This window comes from Cricetulus griseus, chromosome 3, assembly GCF_003668045.3.
Source record: "Cricetulus griseus strain 17A/GY chromosome 3, alternate assembly CriGri-PICRH-1.0, whole genome shotgun sequence".
NCBI classification, from domain to species: Eukaryota; Metazoa; Chordata; class Mammalia; order Rodentia; family Cricetidae; genus Cricetulus; species Cricetulus griseus.
The window spans coordinates 190,902,702-190,914,075 of NC_048596.1; the positions used below are offsets into that span (position 1 = coordinate 190,902,702).

The 11,374-nt window shown below is 41.4% G+C and overlaps 1 pseudogene; it reads right to left on the reverse strand.

Moving 5' to 3' along the window:
* Positions 1-780: 780 nt before the first annotated feature.
* LOC100764049 lies at positions 781-8,520 on the reverse strand (annotated as a pseudogene).
* Between the last annotated feature and the right edge of the window lie 2,854 nt (positions 8,521-11,374).

Consider the following 11,374-nt stretch of genomic DNA (forward strand, 5'->3'; position numbering starts at 1 on the left):
ATTGTATCCACTAAGTAGTTTTTTCACGTATTTTCTTGAAACAGGTGTGAAGTAGCTAATACACAATACACCTCTAAGCTTCAAACTGGTGTGAAGTAGCTAATACATAATACACCTTCATGTGCGGGAGTTTGAATGTAACTGGCACCCATTATCTCATAGAATGCACAAGAAATATTTCATATAGGAAAATATAAGCCAGTAAAAGAATCTTTCTCTCCCACCATCACTGCAAGAGCTCAATGTTCAGTTAAGCTACCTGCCTGCTTGCAAAAGCACATTATATGGTACCCCTTTCTCCTGATACTTGGGCTACCAAAGTCTGAATTCCCTGAACCTCAAAATTCCAAGTATCATAGCCAGTGCCAAGAGTCAAACCTGCAGATAGAAGCAGAGACACCTCTGCCAATGCTAGGTTTCCTCCTCAATGATGATAATTAATAATAATAATAATAATAATAATAATAATAATAATAATAAATAACAGTAATAAATACTGGTTCTATCATTATGGAAAAGAAAGACTGCTAGATCATCCCTTCCTTTCCTAGTTCCTGTCACCACTTCCCTTGAGGGGTAGCCACAGGAGAAACTGTCTACAGCTGCTACAGAGGAGTTTTGCAACTGTTCCAGTAACCCTACTGGGAAGAGGGAAATGCAAAAGCAAGGTGCCTGCCTAGAGCCAGGAGGCCTCAAGCCTGTGCATACAGCTCTCAACTGGAGTCTTGTGCACCAGAGCTGTGTTGATTGAGTGTGGGGTAGGGGAGGGCTCTTTTGTAATCATTGATTCAGTTTTAGCAAGTCCTGGACTGTGACCAGTCTTCCAGCCCCACCAAGTCTGCCAACTGAATTAAAAAAATAATGTTCTTGATTCTCTTGTGTGATTCCAGTCACGAGGAAGAGGTTGCAGGCCACGAACTGTACACTCAGGACATTGCTCATCTGTCCAGTGTACATGCACATGAGCTCACTGGAAGAGACATCAGCAGGTATGTTGCAGCATGTGCTTCTGATATCCCATTCACGCACAGAGTTGTCCATGGAGGCAGAGGCAAACAGACAGCTGTCTGGGCTAAAGGCCAGACTGGTGATACTGTCCGTGTGTCGTCTCAGTTCTTTAAAAAGCATCCCAGATGCCAAGTCCCACAACTTTAACCTCTGGTCCTCACCAGCGGATGCCAAGTACTGACCTTTGGGAGAAAAGGAAAGGGAAAGCACGGAACCTCGGTGACCCGTGAATAGCCACACTGAGTTCCCCTGTTGGGCACTCCACAGCCAGACAGTTTCGTCACTGGAACCTGTTGCCAATTAGTTTGAATTGGGGTGGAATTTGACACAGTCCACATCAGCCAGGTGTCCTGCATATATCCTCAGCGGTACGTCCGATCAAAAGACTACAGCCTGGCAGTACGGTCATGGGACCCACTGGCAAAATACAGGCTGTAGGGGCTGATGTCCACATCTCATACAGGGTAGGCAAGTCCCTAATACAGCACAGTGTTGGTGAAGCTCCCTAGGTCCCAGTACCTGATGGACATATCTTCAGGACAAGAGAGCAGCCCCGAGCTCTTTGAGAGGAAACTTGTGCTGTACACTGGGCCACAGTGTCCTCGGAGGATCTTCATCTCATGTCTGTGTCTGTATTATCCTCCTCATTCTCCTTCTCCAGAGTGTCACAAGCTAGACGGATACTAGATGTGTCCACATGGTGGGGCTCTGATTTCAGCTTTTTGGGCTACAAGCTCCAGAGCTTTATGTGGGAGTTTTCAAACCCAGCAGCCAGAAGCTTGCTATCAGAAGAGATCTCTGCAGTATCCAGCAGCTGCTCTGTGTTATAGAAGGCATAGAAGCAGGTGGTGGTGAGGGATAGAGGTCCATCCTTGACCTGCTTGATTTTCTCCTGCAAGACTTCCAGGGCAGCCCCATTCTGCAGAATAGAGTTGGGCACATCTGGTGGCTCCGGGTCGCTGCTCTCACTGCGGGAGGAGCCGTCACTGGCATATAGCTGGTAGTCTGTCCTCTTGGCAGGCTGCACGTCCAAGTGAATGTGCTCGGCAAGCACCTTGAACAGGGCAGTGTTGTTATTGCTTTGGAGGTAGCGGATAAAGCAGTTGTAGCTATCTCCTGGAGACGGACCCCATATTTGTTGTCCAGGAATGCACGAAGCTGAAAGTTTGACAGAATGTCCTGGATGGTCTGCGTTTTTGCAGCTGCTCAATGATGTCCTTCTGACTCGCATTCTGTAGGAACATTCCATGGAAGCGGCTATAGAAACTTTCCACTGTGCTCTTGGCGCCACTCTGGACCAGGCTGAGGTGGAGGTAGACAAAGAGGGGTTAGAGGAGAGGCATAACTTCTTGGCTGTGCTGGGAGTCAGAATCAGTAAGAAAGCTTCTCAGTCGTCCAACTGTACTTCATATTGCTAGGGTTCTGCCAGGAAAGGGGCTGCAGACACGGCATTAGCACAACCAGATTCTGATTGGACTGTGAGGTTGGCTGCCGTCTCCTCAGGGGTCTGAGATAGTCTCAGGCCTTGCTTCAACTTTCCTGTTAGCACTGCTTTGAAAGTGTCCCATAGGTTTGGTCATGTTGTGTCCATATTCTCACTGAATTCTAGGATATCTTTTATTTCTGTTTTTATTTCTTCCTCAACCGAGGAATTGTGTAATTATTTCTTAATTTCCATGAGTTTGTAGGCTTTCTGTAATTCATGTTGTTGTTGAATGCTAACTTTAAAGCATGGTGGTCGAGAAGACACAGTGGGTTATTTCAATTTTTTTGTATCTGTGGAGGTTTCCTATGGTGCCAAGTATGTGGATGATTTTAGAGAAGGTTCTGTGTGGTGCTGAGAAGTAGGTAAATTGTTTTGTATTTGGATGGAATGTGCTATTGCTTTTTGTTAAGTCCAATTGTGCCATAACTTCTACTAGTTCCTTTCTTTCTTTGTTATGTTTTTGTCTGGTGTTCCTGTCCAGTGGTGACAGTGGGGTGTGGAAGTCTCCCACTCTAATTATGTGCAGTTTTATGTGTGATTTGAGTTTCAGGAATGTTTGTTATACAAACGTGGATGCCTTTGTATTTGGGGCATAAATGTTCAGAATTGAGACTTCATCCGGATGGATTTCTCCTGTGATGAATAGGAAGTGGCCACCTTCTTCTCTTTTGATAGATTTTAGATTAATTTCTTGGATATAAGGTTTGCCACCGCAATTGTTTCTTGGGTGCAATTTATTGGAAAATCTTTCCCCAACTTTAATTCTTAGGTACCGTCTGTCTTTGAAGTTGAGGTATGTTTCTTGTATGTAGCAGAAGGATGGATTCTGTCTTCCTATACAGTCTGCTAATCTGTGTCTTTTTAAAGGCAAGTTAAGACCATTAATGTTGATGCATGTTAAGGACCATTGATTGTTCAATCTTATTTGTTTTTAATTTGGTGATGGTGGCAAGATTATGTGTGGGATTCTATCCCTTGTTCCTTTTGGCATAGGGTAAAGTGGGGTTATAAATTGCCTATATTTTTTTGGTTGTAGTTAATAGCCTTGGGTTGCAGTTTTCCTTCCAGAACATCCAATAGGGCTGGATTGGTGGATATGTATTGTTTGAATCTGGTTTTGTCATGGAATGTCTTGTTTTCTCCATCTATATTGATTGAAAGCTTTGCTGGGTATAGTAATCTGGGATGGCATCCATGATCTATTTGTGTAGGTAGAATATCTATCCAAGACCTTCTGGCTTTCAGAGTTTACATGGAAAAGACAGGTGTAATTCTGATCAGTTTGCCTTTAAATGTTAATTAAACATTTTCCTTTGCTGCTCTTAATATTTTCTCTTTATTCTATATGCTTGGTGTTTTAAATTTTATGTGGTGAGGAGATCTTTTTAAGATTCAGTCTATTTGGTGTTCTGTAGGCTTCTTGTATTTTCACTTGCATGTTTTTCTTTAGGTTAGTAAAGTTTTCTTCTATGATTTTGTTGAATATGTTTTCTGTGTCTTTGAGTTGGCTTTCTTCACACTCTTCTATACCTATTTTTCTTATGTTTGGTCTTTTCACAGTATCCAGTATTTCCTGGAGATTTTGTGTAAGGGATTTGTTGGACTTAAGATTTTCTTTGGTTGATGAGTCTATTTCTCTTATTATATCTTCAACTCCTGAGATTCTCTCTTCCATCTCTTGCATTCTGTTGGTTATGCTTCTGTCTGTAGCTCCTGATCAGTTACCCAGCTTTTCTATTTCCAATATTCCCTCAGATTGTGCTTTCTTTATTGTCTCTATTTCAGTTTTTAGGTTGAATTGTTTCCTTGAGAGACTTGTTGATATCTTGTATTTTTTGGTTTGTTCTTTCTTCCATTACTTTAAGGGATTTTCTCATGTAGTCTTCGAGGTCCTCTATCATTTCCAAGAAGTTGTTTTTAAGGTCATTCTCTTCTGCTTCATCTGCACTGTGATGTTCAGGTGTTGCTGGTGTATGCTTTCTAGTCTCCTGTTGTATCATATTGTGTTTTCTGTTGTTGAATGTGCTTTTACATTGTCCTCTTCTCATCCTTTATTCTGGTGAGTGTAGTAGGAGTCTCTTCCTCTCGTGGTGGGATGGGACCAACGTTCCCTTCTGGTAGATGGAAATAGTTCCAACACTCTGATGTCTGTCTTCTTGTTGTGGATGGAGGTGGTACTGTTACACCAGGGACCCTGACAGGGTCCGGGTGTCTTGTATACAGCAGCCGAGTATCAGATCAGTGAGCAGATGGCTTCTGATGACTCTTTGCAGGGCCACGTAACTAGAACCGGAAACAGCCCCTAGCCTACCTGGTCTGTTGGATGCAGGCAGAACTGCTACCAGGTCCTCGGCAGTGTCTGGGTGTGTTGGATCCTGCTGCTGAGTTCCCTGCCCATGTTTTAAAGCCTACTTCCCAGCAGCAATGTCTCCCTTTGAACCTATTTTTTGAGTGATTACTTCTTCACTAACTAGGAATTTGTGATAAGATGGAGTCACCTGTGCTGAATAAGTTTGATAATACTCAAAAAACAAAACAAAAACAAAAAGAGAAATATGCAAGGGGCACAACTTTTACTAGGATATGACCAGAGCCAGACATCTCTCATTCATAAATACCAGTAAGTTGATAATATTGAGAGGCCCAGCCCATACACTCTCCAGACCTGATTTAAATTAAATCATGAGTCCTTATAAAGGCAAGCTTCTTTTTTTGGTGAAAATGATGTCTGGGAAACTTCCTGATATTTCTGGGTAGTAAAAAGTAATGTTGAAACTCAGAGTGGTCGCTGTCGCCTCTAATCTCAGTACATGGGAGACTACAGCACCAGGATTGGAGCAAGTTTCAGCCTAGACCCGGTTTCACAATGAGTCCAGGTCAACCTGGGCTACAGAGATACCACCACCACCACAATAATAATAATAATAATAATAATAATAATAATAATAATAATATGCAAGATTTTTAAGGATAATTGCTAGTCAGTGTGATTGCTAGGAATGTCACAGGTGCAAATTTGTGTCTGGAGTTTCCAGGTCCCTGTACCTCTTTATATTAAATTTTAGAGACACAAATTTATTACAGAAAAGGGGCCATTTATTAAGAGCATGATTCAGAGAAGCTTGGAGTTGTGCCAGGCCCCAACCTATGGTCTTCCTCCAAAAGAGCAATAAAGGTAAAAGTTCTAAGACAAGCTGCAGTAAACTTTCATGAACAATTAAGTAAGTACCCACTTCTCCCATGTTCACAGGGCTTTTCTGAGCATGCTCTTTTGGTTGATTAAAGCTCAGGTAATTTAAGGGCTCCCAGTTTTACTTCTCTGCTATCTTTTATATGTTGATATCAGGATCCTCCTCCAAAGTTTCCTATTTTCCTGCCTCAGACATAGGCATTTGTGTACATGAATTGAAACACCCAATTTGAGTGTGGGAGGATTATCTAAAATCAAAACCAAGAACAAAGAAGCAGAGTGGCAAGGCCCTTTGGCCACACCTTTAATTCCAGCATTCTAAAGGTAGAGAAAAACTGATCTCTATAAATTTGAAAATAGCCTGGCCTACATACTGAGTACCAAGTTAGTTAGGGGCTATGTAGTAACGTCCTGTGTAGTGCTTTTTGTATATAATCTAACAAATAATACTTGCTTGAAGACCAGAGAAGCAAAGCAGCTAGCCACTAGAGAGTGTCAACTCTACCAATGCTCAGACCAAAGGGGGCGATCCTCTCCTTTGATTGAATCTCCAAACCACTCTGCTCCTCAGATTGTCTAGGTTGAACTGAGAGATGTAAAATGTGTAAGGTTGATAGATATCAAAAGATAGTTTTGGATGCTAATCCAAGTTAAGATTGCAAGTAAATTAGCTACAAACTTTGATCTCTCTAAGATAGAATAGATAATGGAGTATTTTCTATGATTTGTCAAATGCAAATGGGTTAGACAAATTATGAGGTAATTATTGCATATATATATATATCAGATATATTAGTTATGGGATTTGTTGTACATAGTTTTTCTTATATTAGTTATAGCCTTTATTATTATATTGGGCAAAAAGGAGAAATGTAGTGATAATGTGCTTGAAACCTAACAAATAAAGCTTCACTAAGGATCATAATGCAGAGTTAAGCCACTAGTTATCCACACACCTAAGACACTAGTTAGCCTATGATGACAGGCTAATGTCCCAATCTGCAGGATGTCAACATGGGGCAAGAGAGTCAGGGATAGGGAATGGGGACAAGAGATGCGGAAAGAATGACCACAAGACAGGATTCTGATCAAGTGACAAACTTTACTTTTCTCAGGCTAGCTTCTATAGTCAGGATTGGGGAGGGGCAAAATGGGTTGTTTGTGCACCAGGTGTTAGTATAGGCAGGATATTAGGAAACCACAAACAGGATGTTTGGCAGGGTAAAGAGTTCATGAGTGCCGGGCGTTGGTGGTTCACTCCTTTAATCCCAGCACTCGGGAGGCAGAGGCAGGCGGATCTCTCTGAGTTTAAAGCCAGCTTCTAGATTGGGAGTCATACACATCCTCATCCAGCTTCATAGGCAAAGGCAGGTGGATCTAAATTCTAGGCCCACCTGGTTTACATGAGATTCAGTCCATCCAGAACTACCGAGTGAGAGCCCGTCTCAAAAAAAAGAAAGATTTCGCAATGTAACTGACTTTTTAAAATGATATAAAAGGGAAAAATGTAAGAATTAATTTGGGGAGGTATATTTTCTTTTGACAGTGTTTGTCATCTTTTCCCCTCCGCACAAAATAAATGCATAATTTCTCAGTGAATAAAGTGATAGCTTTTATATATTAATTAATATATTTCATATATTAAGAGGCTAGAATTTACCACTACTATCAACCTTGGGTAGGAAGAGCCTTCCTCAGGAGACCACGAAAGCACCAGAAACCGAGATGTTTCAGCTGTGGGAGAATGGGAAATACTAAGAGTAATTGTAGACAAACAAATTCTAACAATGCCTCATACAGAAGGCCACTGCCTTCTGGATTGTGTAGAAGATATGGTAAGGGCAGACGCTGGACCAATGAATGTATATCGACCAGGGACATGCAAGGAAACCTGTTAAGGCCGGGAAATCCCGAGGGGGGCCTCAAGATGCCCCCACATCGAGAAAAGTCAGGTCGTTCCCAGTAGCAGTGTAAGACAGTCTCTCACAGGATGAATAGCTAGTTCTTTGCCTATTGTGATAAATGATACTGCTCTAGATGGTAGCTTCAATAGTGATGAAGTATCAAATGTGAATGGGCAAAATGAGAAACGCATATTTTTGCAAACTGCTACTGATGATAAAAGACCTCAGTTGAAAGTGAAAATTAATAATAAAGTTATTTCTGGCTGAGTAGACACTGGGGCAGATGTGGCTATTATTACCAAAAAGGCTTGGCCTCAGAAATGGCCTCTTAAAGAGGCAAATGTACAATGTTTAGGAATTGGAAGTTTATCAACAGAGTGTTAACTTGGTGGTCTGCATAGGACCAGAAGGACAGAAAGGGGGACTGAAACAATGCGTGGCAGATATAGCTATAAATCTCTGGTTCATGATCTCTTACAGCAATGGAATACTCAGATTAATATTCCTCCATCATTGGATACAAATTATGTACAATCTTTAGATAGTAGAAAAGATCTGGTAAGACGCTATGGAAAACAGTTTCCAACCATCCATGCTGTACAGGAACTCAGTACAAATGACGGACCTTCAGAGAAGCCAAAGGCCCTGCCATTGAAATGGCTTGCAGATGAACCTGTTTGGCTGGGACAATGACCTATGACCTCTGAGAAGTTAGAGGCTTTCGAAAAGTTAGTACAGGAACATCTAGAAACTGGAAACATAGAGGAATCTAGCAGCCCTCAGAATTTTCCTATATTTGTTATCAAAAAGAAGTCAGGTAAGTGGAGTATGTTGACAGACCTGAGATCCATAAATAAGGTAATTCAACCAATGGGCTCTCTGCAACCTGGAATGCCATTACCTTCCTTGATAGCTAAAGGATGTCCTATCATAGTGATTGATCTAAGAGACTCTTTTTAGATTCTTCTATTGAGAATTGTCTATTTAGTTCTGTACCCCATATTTTAATTGGATTGTTTGGTTTTTTGCAGACTAGTTTCTTGATTTCTTTGTATATTTTGGAGATCATCTGGGATGATCTGTCAACGTGGGATTGGTGAATAACTTTTCCCAATCTGTGGGCTGCCGTTTTGTCTTGCTGACAGTGACAGTGTCCTTTGTCTTACAGAATTTTCTCAGTTTCAGGAGGTCCCATTTATCAATTGTTGATCTCAGTGTCTGGGCTACTGGTGTAATGTTCAGGAAGCAGTCTCCTGTACCAATTAATTCAAGGGTATTTCTTTGTCTTCTAATAGGGTCAGTGTGGCTGGGTTTATGTTGAGGTCTTTGTTCCATTTAGACTTCATAATAATAATAATAGTAAGCCTCAAACTATGGTCTTCCTCCAAAAGAGCAAAAAAGCGATAGGTTCTAAGTCAAAGTCTACAGTGAACCTTCATGGGCCATTAACAAAGTACGCACTTATCCCATGTTCACAAGGCTTTTCTGAGCATGTCCTTTTGGTTGATTGAAGCTCAGGTAATTTAAGGGTCCCTAGTCTTTCTTCTTCTGCAATCATTTATATGTTGATCTCTGGATCCTCCTCCATAATTTCCTATTTTCCTGCCTCAGACATAATCATTTGTGTACATGAATCAAAGCACTCAATGTGAGTGTGGGAGGACTATCTAAGCCCAAAGCCAAGAATAAAACAAACAAAAAAGGATAGTGGAAAGGCACTGGGACTATCATTTTGATCCCAGCATTCTAAAGGTAGACACAAACAATATCTATAAATTTGAAGATAACCTGGCCTAGATAGTGAGTACCATGTTAGCTAGGGTCTATGTGGTGAGGTATGTGTGGTGATATTTTGTTTGTAATCTAACAAATAACACTTTACTGATGGCCAGAGAAACAAAGCCGACAGCCACTAGAGTGGCTCGCCTCTACCAATGCTCAGAACAAAGGGCCATCCCATCCTTTGATTGAATCTCCAAACCTCTCTATTACTTACACTGCCTAGACTGCACTGAGAGATGTAAAGTGTGGAAGGTTGAGAGATATCAAAAGAGAGTTTTGGATGGTAAGCCAAGATGTGTTTGAAAGTAAATTAGGTACACGACTTTGAACTCACCAAGATAGAATACATAATGGAGTATTTTCTCTGAATTTGTCAAATGCAAATGAATTAGGCATTGTTGATAAAATTATTGCCTGTATATATCAGATATACTTAGTTATTGTACCAATTGTGGATAGTTTTTCTTTTATTAGTTATAGCCTTCACTTTTATATAAGGCCAAAATGCGATATGTAGTGATAATTTGCTTATAACCTAACAAATAAAGCTTGCCTAACAGTCATAATGCAGAGTTAAACAACTAGTTAGCCACTGAAGACAGGCAGTGGTGGCCACACTTTTAATCCCAGCACTCAGGAGACAGAGTCACTGGGATATCTGTGAGTTCAAATCCACCCTGGTCTAATGAGTTAGTTAGGTTAAAAGAGATAGAGACCTCACACCATTCATCCAAGCACTAAAGAGGAATAAGAGGCAGGAGCTCAGTGCAGCCTAGGAAGTCTGATGAGCAGTGAGGTTTAGACACCCAGAAGACAAAACACCCCTTCAGTTTGCCCATTGCTACTGGTGAGAATTCTCTCGTGGCTGGACACTTTGTTTCCCTGGTCTTCCTGAAAGCTTTATTTGTTAGATTACAAACAAATTGTCACTACAATCCTGTCTAAGTTAGAAAAGAAAACACAATGTTTTAGTTTTCTTGTATTGCAAAAGAAATTAAGAAACAGAAATACATAATTGAAAATGTATTTGTTTACAGCAATGCAAAGTAGGAAGAGAAAGGACCTAATTTCCCTCCCTGACACCATTGGCAGTCTTATTTAGAAAAAACCATGACACAAACCTAGAAACTCTCTGGATTTTGCTGTGAGAAGGTTTCAACAGTCCACTGGGAGGGGCTTGATTTAGTTCCATATAGCCCTCATTCTCAGAAAGGAGGGGCTGTCATAATTTAGCAGTTAACTCTGTTGCAAGGTGTGGTGGCAGATGCCCTTAATGCCCGCACTCTGGAGGGAGGCAGAGGCAGAAGAAACAGAACTAAAAGGCCATTCTTCACTATATAGAAAGTACAAATACAGTCTGGGCTAGATGAGACCATTTCAATCGGCCCACAATCAAAAATAGTCACTATGGCTGCAACATAAAATTTCCAAGTCAAGGGAGAGAATAAGTATTAGGGTTTCCATTTATTTGTACCCAGAATCTAATCAATGACAGTGTAAGACACCCTAGAAAGCTCAGGCTTCCAGGATCTTAACCCTGGACCTCGGCCACCCCAATCACCAGGCTGATTCAAAAGCTTGATGCAAACTGCAAGAGGCTTTATTGTTGTTTAGCAAGCTAAACCCATGTTAGCTCATGTCTTTCATCCACACGCCATGGCAGATGGCTTCAAAAGACAGCTGGAATGGGCTGCATAAAGATCTTATAAGGCAGAGTACGGGGTGTGTTTAGGAGTATGCACGTGCTCACGATTGGTGTGCCTCAAGGCTTGGAGGGTTTACCATGTGTTGATTGGCCAATTGGTTGTCATGGCACATAGGCCCTCCCAGGGTGGTTGCCATGCTCTGGGCACCATTGCTGTGTACTTGTCTGTAAGGTACACCCAGAGCGGTAAACCATAGAACCACCAGCTAACTTCTGATTGGTTCCTTGCCACGAGGCACGCACCTAAACTCTAGTGACCAAGGCAGGGTCATGGCAAGCATACATGTCTGCCATGGCAT